At 35.2% G+C, this 21558-nt stretch overlaps 1 long non-coding RNA gene across 1 annotated transcript in view; it reads right to left on the bottom strand.

The window, feature by feature from the left end:
• Positions 1 to 19802, bottom strand: part of LOC145722664 (uncharacterized) — a 365883-nt gene extending 346081 nt beyond the window's left edge. The window contains exons 1-2 of the long non-coding RNA XR_014147100.1: positions 12909 to 19802; positions 153 to 12684 (exon numbers count right to left, since the gene is read on the bottom strand). This is a non-coding gene — a long non-coding RNA (uncharacterized LOC145722664). The remainder of the gene's footprint in view (positions 1 to 152; positions 12685 to 12908) is intronic.
• Positions 19803 to 21558: the final 1756 nt, after the last annotated feature.

Raw genomic sequence — 21558 nt, forward strand, 5'->3', positions numbered from 1 at the left:
CATGATCCCAGGATCCTGGGATCGAGTCCCGCATCGGGCTCCCTGCTCCTTGGGAGCCTGCTTCTCCCTCTGCCTCTCTCTCTCTCTCTGTCTCTCATGAATAAATAAATAAAATCTTTAAAAAAAAAAAAAAGAATCTCATTGCAGAAGACTGATAACAGTCCCCACTTGTAAAGAATGGGTAGCCTGAAAATAACAATGACCACCTTGGCGCTTTAAAACCATACAATATCCTGTCGACAACATAGTATTTCTGCCAAAGTGACCATCTGCTTAAGCATGTCAGAAAAACAACTCAATGCAACTTTCAAAATCAGAATGTCATGACTCCAGGATTATGTTTTAAATGATTCAAGGGTAAATTAAATTAATAATACAGAGAAAATGCATAAGAATTATTAGTGAGTTGGGATTCCTGTCATTCAATGAAGTACATTGAATGATCGTTTGGAAGGCTTAAAAATGGCTTAACTTTTTCAGATTATGTAATAATCTCAATCCTTGACATAAATATAAATTACTTTTATTTCCTCTCTCATAATAACTATATATATAATTTTCCTATTGGCATTCAGACCTTTAATGAACTTTTTTACTCTAAGAGACCTGGTGACTTGATTTACTTTTAAAATAGTATCTTCTCTGTGCTGATTTATATAAATTTTTAAAAATTCCCCAAATTAAAAATATTTTGTAGATGAGTTTAAATGTAAATTGTGAAAATCCTGATTAAAATACCTTTGACTAACAAATTCTTACTCAAAATGACACAAATACCTATTGGCATACCTAAAAATAGACCAAAAAAACCCAAGATAAGAATATACATTAATATTAAATTCTATGAATCACAGACAATATACTGCTAAGCTCTGGGAGAAATACTAATATGAGATCCATGGAACAAGATTTAGAAAATCAAAAATAAAATGGGAGTGTATCAATAATTTTTTTCTCATAGAGCATAAAAGTATGTCTACTTGACAATAGGTTTTCAGATGCTTCATTGGTTTAGAAAAGGAAATAGCTAATCTCAGACCAGCAGAGTCTTAATATATAAAAATCGAATAAACACTAGAAATTGGGTTAAAATTCATGTACATCGATCTACCGGCTGCAGATTTAAGGAGGGGTTTCAACTAGCCCCAAAATAGACAAGTAAGTAGAGTCAAGGGCAGGCCCTGTCCACTATATTTTGTCAAATATCAGAGTTTGCTAGGTGTCTCATGACATCTATGGGGAAATTACCATAGGTGAAAGGAAAGAGGAAATTGTCCTGAAGACTCAGAAGAAATATATATCTCTAAAATTTATTATAGGAACTGGAAAAATATTTTTGAAATTTTGCCCATTATGATATAGGAGCTTAAGCTATAAAGACAGACCAGACCAATATGACATTAAAGGCAGCTGAGTTTTTTTTTTTTTTAAGATTTTATTTATTTATTCATGAGAGACAGAGATTGAGAGAGAGGCAGAGGGAGAAGCAGGCTCCCAAGGAGCACGGAGCCCGATGCGGGACTCGATCCCAGGACGCTGGGATCATGACCTGAGCCGAAGGCAGACGCTTAACCATCTGAGCCACCCAGGCGCCCGAAGGCAGCTGAGTTTTAAGAACTATTGGTTGAGATTAAAAATGATCTGGTTAAGGTTTGAAAAGTAATGTTAGGACATTTGGTGTTTAATTATAGAATTAAAGGATGTTCTGGTTTAAATAAAGACCAAAACAATGTCAAAATCTCATCAGTGATAGGGAAGATGGACTTTCCTAGCATGTACAATATAAGAACAAAAGGGACAAGATGATGATAAATATGGAGGAAAGAAAATGAGGAAACAACTTAAGATGGATTAGTGATACTAAGGAAAGAAACACCTTAAAACCAGTGTCTATCCATTCTTTTCTAATGTTCTCCATTCATTCTGATCAATTTACCATTCTCTGCCTAACCCACTCTGCATAGGCCTCCTTCACTATTATTTCACTGAATCTACCAGAATTACGATCATATTTCTCTCTTCAGGCTAAAATCAGTAGTTACTTTGTAGATTTCATTTTTTAAAAAAAGATTTATTTATTTACTTGACAGAGATTGAGAGAGAGAGAGTGAGAGAGCACACTCGAGAAGAGGGGCAGAGGGAGGGGAGACACCCAAAACCCCCGCTGAGTGGGGATCCTGCTGCAGGGCTTGATCCCAGAACTCCAAGATCATGACCTGAGCTGAAATCAAGAGTGGGACACTTAACTGACTGAGCCACCAGGCACCTCCTAGACTTCATTTAAGTCTACTTATCAGCATCATTTGACACAGTTTACTACTCCTTCCTTCTGAAAATACATCCTTCTCTTTACTTCCATGATGGCACACTTCTGAATATTTTTCTATTTTTTCAGGATGCTTTTTCTCAGTATTCTTTGGTATCTCTTTGTTCAACCATCAAATACTGGAATGCACAATGCAGTCCTGGGCCTCTTCCTTCCTCTGTCTACAATCACCTAACCATCTCCCCAGTGATCTCACTCATTGACAAGTGCATGTGTGTGCGTGTGTGTGTATAATTGCCAGATTTAGGTCTCTGATTCATATTTGTTATTGTTGATATGACTACTTGTTGAAAAAGTCAAATAAATTCTCAAACATGTTTCTTAACATGACATAAAGCTCCCACGAGGCTGAATTCCTATAAACCCATCCCCCCCTGAATCTTTCTCATTTTAGTAAAGGTTACCACAAGCCTCCCATTTACTCAATTTAAGAAACCTAGAATCTTTTTTTTACTAGCCTTCTCCCCCTGCCCAACTAAAACATCACTTCCCTCCTCATCCAGGTCCTCATCTTCTTCTTCTTTTTGCCTTTCCAGACATTTTCCTGCGCTTATTGTTACTCATTGATGATCCACTTGCTAAACAGCAGCCAGAGTGATTTTCTAAAAACAAAAATCAGATCATGTCACTTCTTATCTAAAAACTTAAAAGTCCTTTCCAATGCACCAAGAATAATATCCAATCAGAATGACACAAAACAATTACTAATAAAATAAAGGGCAAACAAAACAAAAGGAGCCAGAATAGGAATATAAATTTCAAGCAAAGTAAAATCAAGATAATCAAATCAGTGACCAAAAGTTATTTTTAAAGTGATAAAATAAAATATATAATGAAAGTTATAAAATTCATAAGCTTTTATGTACAAAGAGTATAATGAACATATGTAATGGTAATAGCTATAATTTGAATGCTTAACATATGTTAGGCATTATGGAAACTTCATTATTTTATTTAATTTTCAGAAAACATTATCGAAGGGTGGCTCAGTCATTAAGCGGCTGCCTTTGGCTCAGGTCATGATCCCAGGGTCCTGGGACTGAGCCCCACATCGGGCTCCCTGCTCCGCGGGAAGCCTGCTTCTCCCTCTCCCACTCTCCCTGCCTGTGTTCCCTCTCTATCAAATAAATAAATAAAATCTTTAAAAAACATTATCGAGGCCCATTCACTGGTTAAGGAACTGAGGACCCTAGTTACATAGGTCACAAGGGATGGAGTAATAGTACAAAGTAAGTTCTGGGTGTTTCCACAGATTATGCCTATTATACCAAACAACACAATGATACTAAAAAATAGAGGATAAATTGAACACAACTGTGGTGAGAAACTTCAACTCTGTTTTGATAACTTTGATAGATCAAGTAGATAAAAACAAAGAAATTTGGATTATGTAATTGCTATGGGAAGACTTTGGGACAACCTCCCAAATAGGACCTGATTTTGTTTCCTTTTTGTAGGGAGGAAATGGATTTAATAGGTTGAAGGTATTATTTTTAAAGAAAATACATCAAGGCCTTACGTATCCAGTCTAGGAAATAAGTTGTGTTTTAGTGAAAGCAGTTTCCTTTAGAGAAGGAGACTTAAGTGGTTTCTGAAAGTCTTTCCATAAGGATTTTTGTTTGTTTTATAATTATGTTTCTAAAAGTCCTTTTTTTTAAAGATTTTATTTATTTGAGAGAGAGAGCTTGAGCAGGGAGGAGAGGGAGAAGGAGGCTCCCCGAGAGCAGAGAGCCTGACATGGGGCTCGATCCCAGGACCCTGAGATCACGACCCCAGCTGAAGGCAGATGTCCAACCAACTGAGCCACCCAGGTGCCCCTAAAAGTTCTTTATTAAGTGTCCTTCATTGGAGACTTATGCCAAATCATTATGTATGTATACACGTAAGATTGTGTATATATACAGATATATATTTATATATGTGAAACATGTTATTTAGATTGTTAGAATGTTTTATTTCATGATACTGGCTGCCATAGCTGGTAACACCCTCAGATTTCCACCCTCTCTTTTGAATATTCTCATTTTGCACTAGTTCAGGAGCCTGAATATTTTTATATGGTTTAAGATGAGGTATGGTGTAGATATTATCTATTAATGTAATTTACCAGGTAAAAGGTAAGGCTGGTTCTCTTTAACAACTTAAATTTCCAATGTCTTACAATTTAAGGCTTCTTTTTTATGGATACAGCTACTTCACACGAAAACGAAAATGGGAACCACAAAGACAGTGAGGTGGACCCAAATGTGTAACAGACATTAATATGTAACAAGTACAGTCAGGGGCAAGACTCAGGTTGAGAGGTAGGTAGCAGATGTAAGTGACTCCAGGGGTCATAACCCTTTTGGTAATCAAGAGAAGTGTATCAGTCTGAAAGTTTGTGGTGGGTTTACCTCTAATCTAGAGCAGGCAGGTTTGTAGAAGTTCCCTTTGCCTTTGTGTTGGCTGTCTTTGTTCCTGATCTTAAGATGCAGTCCAGCTTTCTAAGGGTTGTTTCGTTTCATGACAAAAAGATGTTAATCCTTTGGGTAAGTAAGAATTCCTTCCCAGATGTGTGGTTTACAGCATCCTATCTTGGATTTTTGCATAAAGATGTTGGAGGGGTAACTGTATGAATACAGAAGTGAAATCTATCCAAAATTCATGGATTGAAAATAAACTTTGACTTTTTTTTTTAATTTGAGAGAGAGTGTGCACGAGTGGGGGGGAGGGGCAGGGGGAGAGGGTGAAGCAGACTCCTCACTGAGCAGGGAGCCCAACCCCAGGCTAGATCCCAGGACCCTGAGATCATGACCTGAGCTGAAGGCAGACTCTTAACAGACTGAACCAATCAGGCGTTCCTAAACTTTGACTTTCTTTTTTTTTTTTTTAACGTTTTATTTTGTTTTTTAATAATTTTTTTTAAGGATTTTTATTTATTTATTGAGAGAGAGAGAATGATAGAGAGCATGAGAGGGAGGAGGGTCAGAGGGAGAAGCAGGCTCCCTGCTGAGCAGGGAGCCCGATGCGGGACTCGATCCCAGGACTCCAGGATCATGACCTGAGCCGAAGGCAGTCGCTCAACCAACTGAGCCACCCAGGCGCCCAAACTTTGACTTTCTTTTTGCTGGTCCCGTCCAAGTTGAATTGAGTTAAACTGCCAAAACTGAAATTAATATTAACCATAAATTTAGCATATATTTTCTTTATTCCAGAGCCTATCACCTTAGGACCAGAATAAGAACTTTAAATTTGTCAATTGTAAATTAGGTATTTTAGAGATATAGTTGATTAACCCATTTCTCTCACCCTCCCTAAGAAAACAATGAGGAAAAATATCTAGATATGTTTTTATTTAAACGTGGGACAGGCTTGTAATGGTAATTAATTAATTGTTACTTTTACTCTCCACCTGTCCTTCATTATTCTAAGATGCAGCTTGATTATAAAAATTTATTAGCTAATCTTCTGAGATCAGGTAAGATCAGGTATGTTCAGGGTGGTATGGCCGTAGACTAGCTAATCTTGATATCCAATATTCCATGGCTTCTTCCTGTTTACCAATCACAGATGAGATGCTGGTCTAGACTTGTCTAAAGTAGTTTCTTATCAGGTGGGTAAACTTGCTATATGAATTCCCTTCAGTCCAGAGAAATTGATCTCTATGTAAAACAAGTAAACGTTGCTCAATGATTAATCTCAAAAGAGCTAAGCCAACCACAGATGTGTGTTTTACTTTGTACCTTGCTTGGAAAGAAGAAACAACCACATAAAGCCCACAAACTCTAAGTAGTAATTTTACTACAAAGAATATGAATAGTTTGTTTTTCATATTAGTGCAAATAAATAATATAAAGAGATTCATAGGGATTTATTATTTCAGAAATAAACCAATTCTTCTGTTTTCTATTTTTTTCTCTCATGATTATATGATCTATAAACAACAACAGATTCAATGTACTTTTCTGCTCTTCAAAAAAAGATACTGAAAAAGATATTGATAATCTCAATCTTGTTTTCTAAATTAGAAATCCTTGACAAATTTTTAAGGTTTGATATTTTTTTTCTATTTATTCTTTATATCAAATTCTTGTCAATATTAATGTATACATTTATATATCCATCATCAATTAATCAATTATCTTTAGTAGAAGATCTCCTAATTAATCTCTTAATTTAACAGGTGAATTAAGTTTTCCATATAGCATGCTGTCTAAGGCCCCTGGCATGCTGAAAGTTTATTGCTCATAGGGTATGCTCTGTTTATACCAATAGTACTTGCTACTGCAATCACAAAAGTTTAGATAAATATAAACTCATGACAAATGTATAGAAAAAGATCTGTAACTCAATGAAATAAAAATTGAATGCTTTGGAATGGTTTGATATATGTAAATGGCTAAAAATTTTGATGATTGTAAAGACTGGAATAAAAATTGGAAAGGTTTGACACTCATTTTGCTTTACAAGTATCTTCATATTCTGTTTTTACCTTAAAGACACTGAAGCTGAAAACTGGAGATGATGCATTAGAGATAGTTTATGTGAATGGTCAACAATCTAATTCATCTTTGGCCAATATCAAATTGGTGGATGGATGTTTCTGTTTTAAGTCTAAATATTATGTACAATGTTTTTCATATATTTAATATATTTATGTTTTTGTATCCTATATTTTTAGGACTTGCTACTGAATTAACTCTTTTGACTAACCAACACGGTATGTCTTTTGTGCAATAGGACTTACAATTTTTATAATTTATCTATTTGTAGGATTTTTTCCATATAGAGTTAAGGTGCATGATCAAAGCCATCATCAGGGTATTATATATAATGATACCACACATTATAACAATATATTCAGTTTATTATAGAATTCTTTTAAGTATAGTTATATGAATAATAATACTTAATTTTAATTTACTGTAATTTTAATTCTAGAATTTCTATTCTTTATCATGAGAGAAGTGGAAATATTCTTAACCAGATGTAGGTTAAGTAAAAAGTTTGTCCTTTCTCCTCGTAGTAAAGTTCTAGGGATCCATTTCTTTCTTGCTTTTTTTTTTTTTTTAAAGATTTTATTTGTTTGACAGAGAGAGAGGGAACACAAGCAGGGGGAGTGGGAGAGGAAACACAAGCAGGGGGATTGGGAGAGGGAGAAGTAGGCTTCCTGCTGAGCAGAGAGCCTGACGCGGGGCTCGATCCCAGGAGCCCGGGATCATGACCCGAGCCGAAGGCAGACGGTTAACGACTGAGCCACCCAAGCGCCCCTCTAGGGATCCATTTCTTATGTCTCTTGTTACATTAGACCACTGGGCTGATTGGATACCGTTTTTATATCAACATTACCCTTAACAGTAAAAGAAGTTAGGTTTCCTTGTCTGCAATCACTTACAATTTAGAGTTTAAATTTGAGTCTAAATCAACAGCATTTTTAAGGCATTTTTCTGCTTTCCAAATTGCCAAAAATATCTGTTAATTATCACATGGTCTTTCTGCTTTTGTCTTTGGGCTACCATTTTTCTTTATCCCTTGACTGGACTGTGTTCTGATCTGCATTTCTCCATTTGGGCAAAAGCATGCTGCAGCTCTCTTACACCGACTCCTTCTAATCTGTGCATTGTTTGGTCAATTAGTTCTATTGTCCAAGAATAGTCAGATTTTCATTTCATTCATTTTGTGGATACAGAATGACTTTTGATTTAAATCAGAGGTATATAAAATGATTCTGTCAGACAGTCATAGAAAGGTATGCTCTGCATTATAGAATTAAACATGCCCTCTGGCCATAGCATCTTGAAGTTTTACTATTTAATCTTTCATGCTCACTGTTGTGTAGACCATAAGAACACTCCCAAATTTTCACTTTCAGTGGCTGGTAAGCTTAGATAGTTTAAAATTTATATTAAATTTCATCTATCTTATCTTTTAAATTTATATCTGTATGTTTATAGCAATTATTGGTCTTTTATAAATATACATGTTCATATATATGTGTATACATATATGTGTATATATATATGTTTGTGTCTATATATATTCCCTATATGTAGCATGGCAGGTATATGACAAATTGGCCACTTCCCACAGAAAGCAAAATCAGTAGTTTGATAAACAAAGGATAACATGTATTTTTCCTCTAAACATGATCTGAATTTGTAATTTTATAGAGACATCAAAATGAGCAACAACTCCTGAATGTACTATGAAATTCTCATTATGGTCCTAGAAAAAAAGTTCTGTGTATGTGCAAATGATATTTTATCATAATAGAGCAATATTCATGTAGTTCATCAGTCTGTGGTGGCAGTTTTCAGCCTGTCTTCCTTTGCTACTGGTTTTATTTTTAGTTTTTCTTTGGAGACAGACAGAAGCAGATATGTAAGTCCTCAGAATGACAAATACCTTTCTTCTATAAAGCTCAAACAAAATCACACAATCATGAATCTCAAAACAATCCCAGATTAAACCTAGGGATTTACTATAAAGAGAATTACTTTAAGAAGAATTCTAATAAAATTCTTAGAAAAACTTATCTGAGAAAGATCAAGCTATTTTCTATTTGTTTAAAATTTTTTCTACCTCTTTTAAATTATTTTAAAAGGTCTTGTAACTTCTTAATATATAACAATAAGTTTCTGCATTAACTTCTTTATATCTGATACAATGCTTGGGGTACTCTTACCCTCCTGAAAACTTGCAGTATGACACAAACTTAAGAGGTTTTTGATGTTTACCTCTAGAGGATTTGTTCTTGAAAGAGTAATATGAAGTTTCTGTTAAGAAAGATAAACTTTTATTGTCAGTATTATTATTATTAGGAGAAATTTATGGTTAGCTATTTCTGAATGGGAAATGGTGCAAGTTTTAAATCAGCTTCCAGCTATTTCTTGCTTCTGATACCATGAATGCTTCTACATTACAGTTTCAGAATGATATACGTAAAATGAGTATTACTGTTTAGCCTCAGCTTCAGGTCCAAATCCCTACCAAAATTCATCCCCTCCCCTATATATCTTAAAAGCTGTCAAACTAAGGCTTTTTATTCCCTGGCTCCATCTGGTCCTGCTTGACATTCCAAGGGCAAGGGTGCTTTCCAAAACTGATGTGGAAGAAATAACCCTTCTTCAACAGCCCCTGACCTGGTTTTCTCTACTTCAGTGTGTACCTCTTGAGACTGACTTTTCTTTCACAGTCTTTTATGCTGGATTCTATTTTGATTATTAAATGTTAGAATGTTACCCTCTGTCATTGAGCCCTCTTCTGCCTATATACTCTCTCTAGGTGGCTTCATGGTTTCATAGGTATAAATAAAATCTATGTGTTGATAATTCTTAAGTCTACAGCTATATTCCTTACCTTCCCAGGAACTCTGGATTCACATATTCTGCGTACTACTTGATATATCCCCATGTGTAACCACTAGGCACCTCAAACTTAACGTGATCCAAATAGAAATCCTGATTTTCATTACAAGTCTGCTTTTCTCGTACTCTTGCCCATTTCAGTAAATGACACTACCATCCACTCATTTGTTAAAGCCAAATTTCTACAGCTGGGCTAACCAATATGGTAGCCATCACTTGCATGTGGTTATTTAGTAAAACTAAAAATTCCATTTCAGTTATATCAGTGACATTTTAAGTATTCAACAGTCACATATCTAATGGCTACCACAGTAGACAGTACAGATATAAAACATTTCTTTTACTTCAGAACATTTTATTTAACAGTACTGGTCTAAAGTCATCATTTCTATCTGTCTCTCCCTCACCATACATCTCGGGTCCTATCTGCTCAATCAAAATAATGTCCTTTACTGAAGAAACAAAAGGGTATCTAAATTCATTTATAATTATCCCAAATTTGTCCAGTTGATTTTATCTCTCGAATTACCACATTGGTCAGAGCTGTCATAACTGCTTCCTGCAGCAGTCTTCTAACCTGTCTCCCAGGTTGTCCCTATCAACTGCTTCTTCATAGAGCAGCCAACAGGATCTATTTAAAACATAAATTAGGTTATGTTATCCTCTTGCTTTCAAGCCAAATCCTTTGATGATTCCCACTGTTCAAAGAACAAAATCCAAACTTCTTATCCTGATGTATAAGTTCATTATGACCTGGCTTCACACTTATGTATTGTATTTTTCTCTATTGCTCTAATAAGAATTTAATTTCTTTGAGAACCAGAATATTTCTTACCTGTTTTACCACTTTATCTCTAGTTTCAAAGTTGCACCTGGCACACAGTGAAGGATTAAAACATATTTTCTACATGAATTGATGTAAAATGAAAGAACTATGAAAAGATAATTTTGACTTTCAAGATATTCCCATCTTTTTTGATTTTATATATGATCCATGAAATTAAAATGAGATGTGAACAAGAGTGTGGATTTTTAATCTCCCCATTTATGATTAGAAGATGTAGTAATAGTTGATACAATCGAAATGAGACTTTTGGAAAAATTCGTTTATTAATTCACTGAAAATTTCCTGAGCCACAGGGCACTGTGCTAGTTTTCCCCTGGGGGGGAAAAATGCTCCTAAGATTCACCATACCATTAATGAAAACCATCCTTAGTATGTTTTTTATTTATAAATCTATAATTTGACAAAACATAAAAGGAACTACAAAATTGATAGAAAGTCCTGAGTGATGAAATTCAATATTATTTCATTTTTAATTTTGAAAAACACATAATTTATACTTATTGAACATAAAAATTAGTAAATATAAAATTTAGGTTTATGCCTTAATGCAATGTATATTCTTAATAACTTTTTATGTTTTACTCTTAATTATAAAATTTATATAAAATGTTGGAAATGCATAATTTTTCTTTTAGTGTTTCCATTTTAAATATTTCAGCTGCTCTTTTCTAGCCTTTCTTCATCAAAATTTTGAAACACACTGTATTCACATTTTATAAAACGGATGAAATAAAAATAAAGTCACTGAAGGATATAAAAGTATCTTAATCTCTGTTCTTGGGAAATAAATTTTAACTTTGGGGGCATCATCTTTAGATCATTTAGATTTCTTGCTATATGGTCCTCTGACTACCAACATCAGAATCAACTGGGTGTTTGTGAAAATGGAGATTCCCGAAAGTCATACACATAAAATTAAATGGGGGCATAGATGGAGCATAGAAATTCACCTTAAAACAACAGCAACAACTCAAGGTGATTCACTTTAAATTTTCTAAAGTTTGAGAATGAATAATCGGTGTTTGTAATGAAGTTCAATGGAATCATTCAAAGCAGACTTTAATGGCTTTGTGTAAATAGCCCTACACTGTTATAGTTTGATTAAAAAGAATAGGAGCTGTTTTATCTGAAAAGTATGCAATATTATGTGACAGGGTGCCCTCTCTTAACCTCAAAGGCTCTACTATTACATGCTCATCTTTGTACTTGGAAGTCTTTTATTATCAAGCTTTTAGGCTTAATAAAATCAAGTTTGGGTTAAAATTAAAATGCCTATTTAAGAAAATATAATTTATAGCTATTACTAATTCATCATGAATCCTTTTATTAGACTAATTTCAGGAACATAGCAGGACCCGAATGACTGAAACAGAAATAGTTGAGTTTCATTTGTGGAAAGAATTGAGAGCACAAGGAAATTTGGCTAAGCACAGTCTGAGTAATCAATCAATCAATTCAATTCACAAATGAATCCTGGTAATTGTGTTAGATGTAATGGGAAAGCACAGAGATAACTTTATCTCCCACCAAGGGACTTAAAATACATGGAAGAGGTAAGTTATGTGCCAAAATATTCCATCACATTAAGTAAAAACTGCTACAAGAAATGTATGAAGAGTACAAAGGAGGCAGTGATTCCTAAGGTGAGGAAATATGGCTCACAAAGTTCCTTGCAGGAACTACTATCTATCTATCTATCTATCTATCTATTTATTTATTTATTTATTTATTTTTAAATTTTATTTATTTATTTGACAGACAGAGCAGGAACACAAGCAGGGGAGTGGGAGAGGGAGAAGCAGGCTCCCCGCTGAGCAGGGAGCCCGATGCGGGACTCGATCCCAGGACCCTGGGATCATGACCCGAGCCGAAGGCAGACGCTTAACGACTGAGCCACCCAGGCGCCCCAGGAACTACTATTTAATCTTGACCTTTAAAGTAGAAAGAATTTGTGTATAAGTAAACTCCAGAGGAACCTAATACCACTGGGTATGGATGTTATAGTTGCTGAGTATCCACTAAGGGAGAGCAAAGGCCTAGAATAAAGAATAAAATAAATACTGATGACAGAATACACTTTTTCATATTGAGGTTTAAAGAAAATTCAAATATGACATGAGTATGACATGAGACCTTTTCTTATTTACCATTAAGATAATAGAAACCTATGGTTCCAGGGTGCCTGGGTGGCTCAGTCGTTAGGCGTCTGCCTTCGGCTCAGGTCGTGATCCCAGGGTCCTGGGATCGAGTCCCACATCGGGCTCCCTGCTCCGCGGGAAGCCTGCTTCTCCCTCTCCCACTCCCCCTGCTTGTGTTCCTGCTCTCGCTATGTCTCTCTCTGTCAAATAAATAAATAAAAAATCCTTAAAAAAAAAAAAAAAAAAGAAACCTATGGTTCCAGTCTAGTCAAAGCTCTACCATAGAGTAACTGAACTCAGGCAGCTACTACCACAGTAGGCAGGCATTAAAAGTTGATAGTACTTCCTTCCACATTGCACATCCTAAAATGTTATTATTTTGGCTTCTTTACTAAAAATAATGCCCTTTCTAGAGCCTGACCATTATAGATATTAGGTATTAGAACCTGGCACTTATGCCAGAAAGAATATTCAAATAGCCCATGACAATATAACAATCACAGGGACATTTCCAAAGAAATTCCCATACTATTCACCAATGCCAATGACAAAATAGAAAATTAAAAACTCCAGCTGTTGTACATCTACCCTTTGTGAAATGACAGCATGCAGAGGTTGTTAGAATAATCACCAAGCATACTTCTGAAAAATTTTCTCCAGGATTAGAATAATCAATAAAATCTGCGTAGAAGATGAGACTGGAACCTAATATAATCTTTTCTTTTTAAAGGATTTTATTTATTTGAGAGAGAGAGAGTGTGTGTGTGTGTACAAGCAGGGGGAGGGGTAGAGAGAGAAGCAGGCTCCCCGTGGAGCAGGGAGCCTGACGCTGCTCGATCCTGATACTGGTCCTGGGATCATGACCCGAGCCCAAGGCAGACACTTAACTGACTGAGCCACCCAGGCACCCCAGGAACCTAATCTAAAGTTGTTTTTATTTTCTTATCTAAAAATGAACAAAACTAACTCTTCGGAGTTGAGACTGGAAATATACAAGTTTATAGAGAGAATTCAGAAAATACTTAAGAGTAGCAAAGCACAGAAAAAATTTAATTAATACAGTAATTTGCCCTTCCCTGAGGAATCAGATACTCAGTGATTTTAATTTAAAATGTATTACTTATATAGGTTGCTTATACTAAAAAATTTCATTTGTATAGTATGAAAAATCAGATAAACATTGTACATAAGCAATCATTAAGTGACATTACAAATATAAACACATTCAGAAGACTGACTTTGTAGGAAATGCCGTGTAAAGAAGGAAATGGGAAATCTATTTCATGACTTGGAAAAAATGCAAGAGACAGTAGTTTATGATGTCAGAAATGCAAAAAGAAAGAAAAAAGGAAAAAATAAACAGCATCAACACTGGAGTAAATACACTAATTCTGAGGCAGAGGGAGAGGGTAAAAAATGGCCCCACAGTGTGAAACATCTGGTCATTGAATCAAAAATGGACTTGAATTGGAAACAGACAGATGGCATAAACACTATTATCACAAAGAAAGCTGTTGCTTAGAATAGAGATCTAGGATATTGACTTTGGCAGTAGGTCTTTACTTTGCACTGCCAATGTTATTCAAACTGAATGGAAAATCAGGGAAGGTAGATCTCCTTGCTTCACATTTCTTCAGGCCCATTCTTGCTCTTTTAGATAGATAATCACCTACTCTCATGTAATTAAACAAATAGGTAAACCATCTCTGTTTTTGACATTATGCACACATACATATGGTAAAAGAAAGGGCTGTCATCCAAGCATTTAGCTTTCTTTTGGCAATATTAGCTCAAAATAAGTTTCTAAGTATTTTTATTATAAGGAGGCTAAAAATTTATCATTCTTAAAGTTGAAAGTAAGGATTCAGGAATAATTATCTAAATCTTTTTTTTTTAATAGTGCATATCAAAACACGGTAAGAAATTCACAGTGAGATAACCAGGTGATAGAAATATTCTCAACTACCTTTGGTTTTTCAGATGGGACTTACAGAGTTGTTAAAGATATTTAATCATTACATTCAAGTCTAATCTATAAATCCATTTTAAATAGGCTTTGTCACAGAGCATTTAGTAAAAAAGTGCCAGTGATAAGTGTTTTTAATAAAATTCTTTTCAGAAGTATCTTATTTATGCACTGATTTTATCTTTTAGCTTTTTTGTACATGGAAGAAAGCATTATTCATTTAAATCAGTGCTCAGACTCCAATACTGATTTGTTTGAGAATCTGATGAAAATGAAGGGTATTCCTTCCTGAAGAATGCACATGCACACAGAATTTTTCAAATACTTTCAAGAAGTTTATCCTTTGAAATTCCATACTTGGGGTCCATGGATCTGGGGTAGAGAATCTCTGGTTTCAAACAAATTTAGAGATAATGTTAGCAATCCTTTATTTAACATTTATAAATATGGTAGATGTTGGGTGTAATGATAGAGCTCATTTTCCCAATTGCCTACTTAATTCACTGTTCATGTGTTTAAAATCCTTAATAGTTAATTATCTAACTTTCTTTTCTGTTTTAGTTGTCTATAAGTTCTACTTTATAATATATCAAAATAGGGGCACCTGGGTTGCTCAGATGGTTAAGCATCTGCCTTCGGCTCAGGTCATGATCCCAGGGTCCTGGGATCAAGTCCCGCATCGGGCTCCCTGCTCAGCGGGAAGCCTGCTTCTCCCTCTGCCTTTCTCTCTGTCTCTGTCTCTTATGAATAAATAAATAAAATATTAAATATATATATATAATATATCAAAATAGGTGAAATAGTTGAAAGGGATTAGGAGTACACTTACCATGACAAGCACTGAGTAATGTATAGAATTGTCTAATTACTATATTGTACACCTGAAACATATATAACACTGTTAACTATGCTAGAATTAAAAATTTTTTAAAATCACAAGAGGTTAAGAATTCTAACAAGCTGAGTCTTAAATATTACCTTGATAGAATTATAATCCAATGAATGTAGAAAACAAACAAACTTGGTGGACAAAGATATTTTAATCTGTTATGACCCTGCTTATTATCATACTTTTTCAGTGCTTTTGGAAACATGCTTTTTCTAATGGTTTTACATTATGGGTACATCCTCATAATTCCATTGTTTACTTATGATTTCCTTCCTTTAAATTAAACCGAATTTTATTTCTTCCATTTGTAAATACAGAGCCTTTGAACTGTATCTTGATAAAAATAATAATAGGCAACACTTATTGGGCACTGTGTTAAGCCCCCTACAAAAATAACTTCAACTGAATTCTCACAACAATCTAGGAGGTAATGAGGATGATTAAAAACAACAACAACAAAATAATAAAATAAAATTTGCCTCCCTATAATTTCCATTAATTACTCCCAATTCTGTTCTCTGGAGTAATCTAGAACAACTCTATTTTAGATAACAGATTTTTTTTTTTTTAAGACTGTTTGAACATTAAAGAGGAGGAAGGGAACTTATAAATCATTTTAGATTAAATTTTTCAGTTTACAAGTGATAAAATTGAGACAAAAATAACTAAGACAAGATATGTATTACTTCTGTCAACAGCATTTTACCAGGATGCCCTATGTGCCATTAACCTTTCTTTAAAGCATGTTCTGTAAATGATTCCTTATCCATCCCTCCTCCCAATTGCTCTTTTCAAGGCTCTTCATTAGTGTGGCACCAGGAATCTGTCATAAGGCTCCACTTGGGGCTTGAACAGCAAGTAGTAGAATTTGTGCTTGCTTTGAAATGACCAGTTTTATTCAACAGTTTTTTTAAAAAATCTTTTAAGCAGCTGTATTTTGAGGATTTTTACAGGAATACCTGTCAATTGATCAGTTTTGTATATTTAGTTTTCCGTTAATGGAATTTGTAAAATGTCAGACAGACCTAAAAAAGACTGAGTAAGAAAAATTAGAAAAATAAAACCACTCAATAATAGTTGGTCATATTTATTGAACACTCACAGTGTGTCGGGAACAGGATTGATCGCATTAAATGAACTATCTCATGAAATCTTCCCAGACACCTCATGCACTAGATACTATTTAGTACTATTATTAATGCACATTTTATAGGTAAGGAAACTTAGGTCCAGACATATGAAAGCCACATAGTTTTATGTGCGAGAACTAAGATTTAATCTCAGAAAACTCTCTGGGACTCCTAAATTTAGCCACTACATTATAGTACCTCATTCAATTGATGATAATAGGATAGGTATGTCAGTTCTTCAATATTTTATTATGAAATTAAAACTTAAAAATTTAAAGTACAGAAACATATGAGGCAAAAACTATGTCCACCTTCCAGATATTAACCACAATTAACTTAGTTATATTTTTCCAGGGTTTTCTAGACAAAATAAATTATAAATTTTGGGTGGTGTCAGAAAATGGTAATGGGTTAAAAGCTGAAGTTCAAAGATAATCATTTCTGCCATTAAGAAAGATATTTTCCGGGTGCCTGGGTGGCTCAGTCGTTAAGCATCTGCCTTCGGCTCAGGTCATGATCCCAGGGTCCTGGGATCGAGTCCCACATCCGGCTCCCTGCTCGGCAGGAAGCCTGCTTCTCCCTCTCCCACGGCCCCTGCTTGTGTTCCTGCTCTTGCTATCTCTGTCTCTGTCAAATAAATAACTAAAATCTTTAAAAAAAAAAGATATTTTCCTTTTGTGAAATATTTTAGAAGAGTAGGTTACATATAACTGGATTAACAGCTGCATTTCCACTGTTTATACAAGGTAATAAAATTGATTAGCCAATGCGATATTATAAAATTTCATAATCCACACATCTTCTAATATTTTTTAACTCTGAGTAGATTATTATGTTACATGAGCCACAAACTATAAAGGCTGAACATCCTGCAAACTGCATTTTACTGCTTTAATCAAATAAAATGCACATAAATTAATCTAGCATCTATTTAATGATATGCATAATTGCTGTTGTGCTACATGGTAATTAAACCTGAATGGACAACAGATGATTATAATTTTACATAGTGAAGCTAAAATTCTATAGCTTTTATTATTTCTTCAGTATTTTCATGACTGGTAGTACTGACAATTTTATCTGATGTCACGTAAAACTTAATCCTCATTAGTCACACATATACATTCTGACCCCATAGCTACTCTCCCGCTCCCAGCACCAAGGTCTTAATCTGACTCCTCCATTGTTAAGAGTTCTATTAATCCAAGTCTCTCCTCTCTTCTGTCTCTGTAGCTACACACCAAGATTAAGACCTGTTTCCCTTCTCTGCAATCTCCCCCCCCGACCTAAGAACTAAATAAAATAAAATTTTGAAAAAAATGGCTATGGAATAAGGCATTAGCTGGCTTTGAATTTAATCTCTGCTTACTTCCTTTTGAATGAAATTGAACAATACATCTAAGCTCCTGAAACTCAGTTTATCTGTAAAATATGGGATAAGACTAGTACCTACTTGACAGAAGTATTGTGTGAATTACATAGCCAATGGGTGTAAAGAATTTGGCCCAGGCTGTGACATACAGTTATTGATCAATAATTTGTAACTGATGGTATTATCCTTGCCTCAGCCTAATTCCCTCTTTAGCTATCACAGGTCCAGAGAGCTAGAGGCTCTGTGGATCTGATGCTTGGGTAACTGGCTTGCTTGGCTAGGCTGACCCAGGATTGTGGCAATCCCCACAGACTCTCAGAATGTGGTCTGGGTACTTAGACTTGTGGCTAAGGGAAGTTATAGGGGAGCAAAGGTAACTGTTCACATAAGGAGAAGGAAGGCTGGTGAAGGAAAGTTGGAGGTTCTAAAAAGCAATGTCACCAATTAACTAGAAAGGTTGGTTAGAGTTGATTAAGTTACAGGCAAGCATGTGGGTGACTGCATATACAGTCCAGCTTCCAACAACTCATAGAAATAATACCATGGTAACTGCAGCTAGATTATTTCCAGAATCATTACGTTTATTACAAAAATGCTCCTCTAAAATAAATAAATTAGTTTTAGACTTCAAATAAGCCACAGTAGTGGTCATAATATTTCAAGGACAAGAAAAAATTACTACCTACTTGGGTCTCTGAAGGAAAGAAAATGTTCATCCTGTAATACTTTTATGCCAAGGCATAGCATACAAATGGCCAGGATTGAGGATACAATGAAACTCATTCACACTTAAATATATTTAATAAATTCGGAGACATAATGAGTTAAGCTATTTCTCACTTTCACTAGGGGTAAAGGATTAGAAAGCAGAGTGGCCCTGTAGATGTCCTGCCTTAGGTGTGAAGGGTAGATATCATCGAAGAGAGGGGAACAGGTGCAAAGATGGAATACTGGCACTCTGAAAAGTGACTTTGAAGGTGTCCAGATTTTTCCCAGTCTCTGCTTCTTATCTTAAAGGCAAATAAAATTAAGAGTTATGTTTTCCTGTCCATGATGTAGTTTAGGAAAACACTGTTCATTATTATGCTGTAGTGGAGAAATAATATATAGAGAGTTGGAGGTGGTAACGATAGTGATAATATTTATCTGGATTTTACAATGCTCTAGGTACAGGGAAATTCTGACCCATGATTAGCAGAAATAAACAGACAATGCAAGAAGGTTTTATAACTTTACCTGTTTTCCCACAAGTCAGTAAAGCACAATAAAACAAAGTACATTTTAATTATCAAGACACGATAGACTGTAACTAAATTCTGTATTAAAAAGTTACTGGTTATAAATCAATATAATTAAAACCATACGTGTGCTAATTCCTAACTGATGATTGAATGCATTTGTTGTCAGAGAGCCCAAGCAGAATAATTACATCCTGTCACTCCAGCTCTCAGGAAATTGAGGGCCCATATCAAGGGAGAAAGTTCTAATTGAGGGATTTTCTAAGTTCTACGATCAAATTTCTGAGAGCACAATTGGGAATGTATTCTAGGTGCATATGGATTTTCTTATTAATTCTAACTGAAAAGTAACAACCCATATTTAGTCAACTGGAGCCAGATCATTTCATTGGAAATACGGCCTTCATTATGATATCAAATTGTTTTGGCTTAGATGGTCTTGAAATATTAGATCTCTTTTATTTGGTGGGATAACATCAACTGAATATAAATAAGTTATTTTAGGAATAATAGACTTCAAATATATTTACTTATCAAATCTAGAATCACAGATATGGCATTTACTCAGTCTACTAAATGCCATTTATGATAATATTCTTCAGTTATGGTTTTGGTATGAAGAATATGCTTGTATAAAAAAATACTGGACCAGGAAATCCAATTAAAATTACTACTAAAATCATAATTGGATCTACACATCCATTAATTCATTACTTCATTTCAAAAATAATTAGTGGCTATATTCCAGGCTTATTTTAACAGTGATACAAAGTTGCATAAAATATGGAATCCATTTTCTTTTTAAAGATTTGTTTATTTTAGAGAGAGAGAGCACACAAGCAGGGGGAGGGGCAGAAGGAGAGAGAGAGACAATCTCAAGCAGGCGCAGGAGCCTGACAGCAGAGGCTGATCTCACCACTGTGAGATCATGACCTAAGCCAAAATCAAGAGTTGGTTGCTCAACCGACTGAGCCAGTCAGGCACCCCTGGAATCCATTTTTAAGGAGCTCATAGTCTATGTGGTGAAAATGGATGGGCAAATACTCCCTATGAAATATGGTAAACACATCATGATATGTATGGGTAAGGTATAACAATGGATAAGAAGAGTTAGTAATGAATTAATCAGAAGAGAGGTTGGGCAGGTGAGGGAAACTTCAACAGACAAAGTGGCATAAACATTTCAGGTATACAAAGTACCTAATGGAGAACCCAACACCTATGCATTTAGTGCATCCTAGTGAAATATAGCAGGAACACCAGTAAGTAGTAACAACAAAATGCAATGGTAGAGTGGAAAGGGAAATACTAAAAGACATGCATCTAGAACAGTAAGCAGTGTGTGTACCAGAGCATGCCAGAAAGTGCAGTGCAAATTTAGAAGTGGGGAGCCTTTGAAATAATTTAAGCAGGCAAGTAACATAATATTTAAGAAGTGCATTAATTTTTAAATTATTAAGAGACTACGATGAAAGCAGATGTTGACATTTTCCTTTCCTGAGGGATTAGACAGGCTGGCAATGACTGGTTAGTGGTCAATAGCTAGGAGTTGGGTACATTATGATCTATAGTTTGGTGAGCTTTTGAATATTCATGTTTCACAAAGAAAATACTTGAGGGAGCACCATATTGTTTCTAAGCCTGTAAACTTTCCAATCCTTCTAGAATCTCGCCTTATACTTCTATCCAAATTTTGACCCTGATAGCTATAGGCCTATTCTCGTTTCACATCCAAAATTCTCACTCCCACCTAAAATCCTGACTTCTAAGATTTCACCTTCCATTTATTTTGTTTAGTAATCTGATTCACATCCCCACATCCATTAAAATCATTCTTGCTAGGGCACCTTGCTTAATGTAATTGATAATTTTTTATTCCTTCTCTCACTGGGGCACTCTATAGCTTTGAAAACCCCAAACTCTACCTTGGTACTGGTGTCATTACTCTATCCATTTGCCCTCCTGTCACTCTAGCTCTCATTCTTCTTGCTAGCTCCTCTTCTTCCATCCAGTCCTTAAATCCTGGTTTTTCTTAGGATCCCTTCTTTAACCTCTCTCCTAAGATCAATATTCCCTTTTTAAAAAAATGTGTTGAGAGAGAGAGAGAGAGCATTGGGGGTGGGCAGGCAGAGGGTGAGGGAGAGACAGAATCTCAAGCAGACTCCCCGCTGACTATGGAGCCCAACATGGGATTTGTTCCTATGACCCTGAGATCATGATCTGAGCTGTAATCAAGGGGCTGGCACCCAAAAAACTGAGCCACCCAGGTGCCCCTAAGATCCATATTCTTATAGTCAGTATTTTGC

Source organism: Leptonychotes weddellii, chromosome 7, assembly GCF_054177405.1.
Source record: "Leptonychotes weddellii isolate Sample4059 chromosome 7, ASM5417740v2, whole genome shotgun sequence".
In the NCBI taxonomy this organism is placed as follows: Eukaryota; Metazoa; Chordata; class Mammalia; order Carnivora; family Phocidae; genus Leptonychotes; species Leptonychotes weddellii.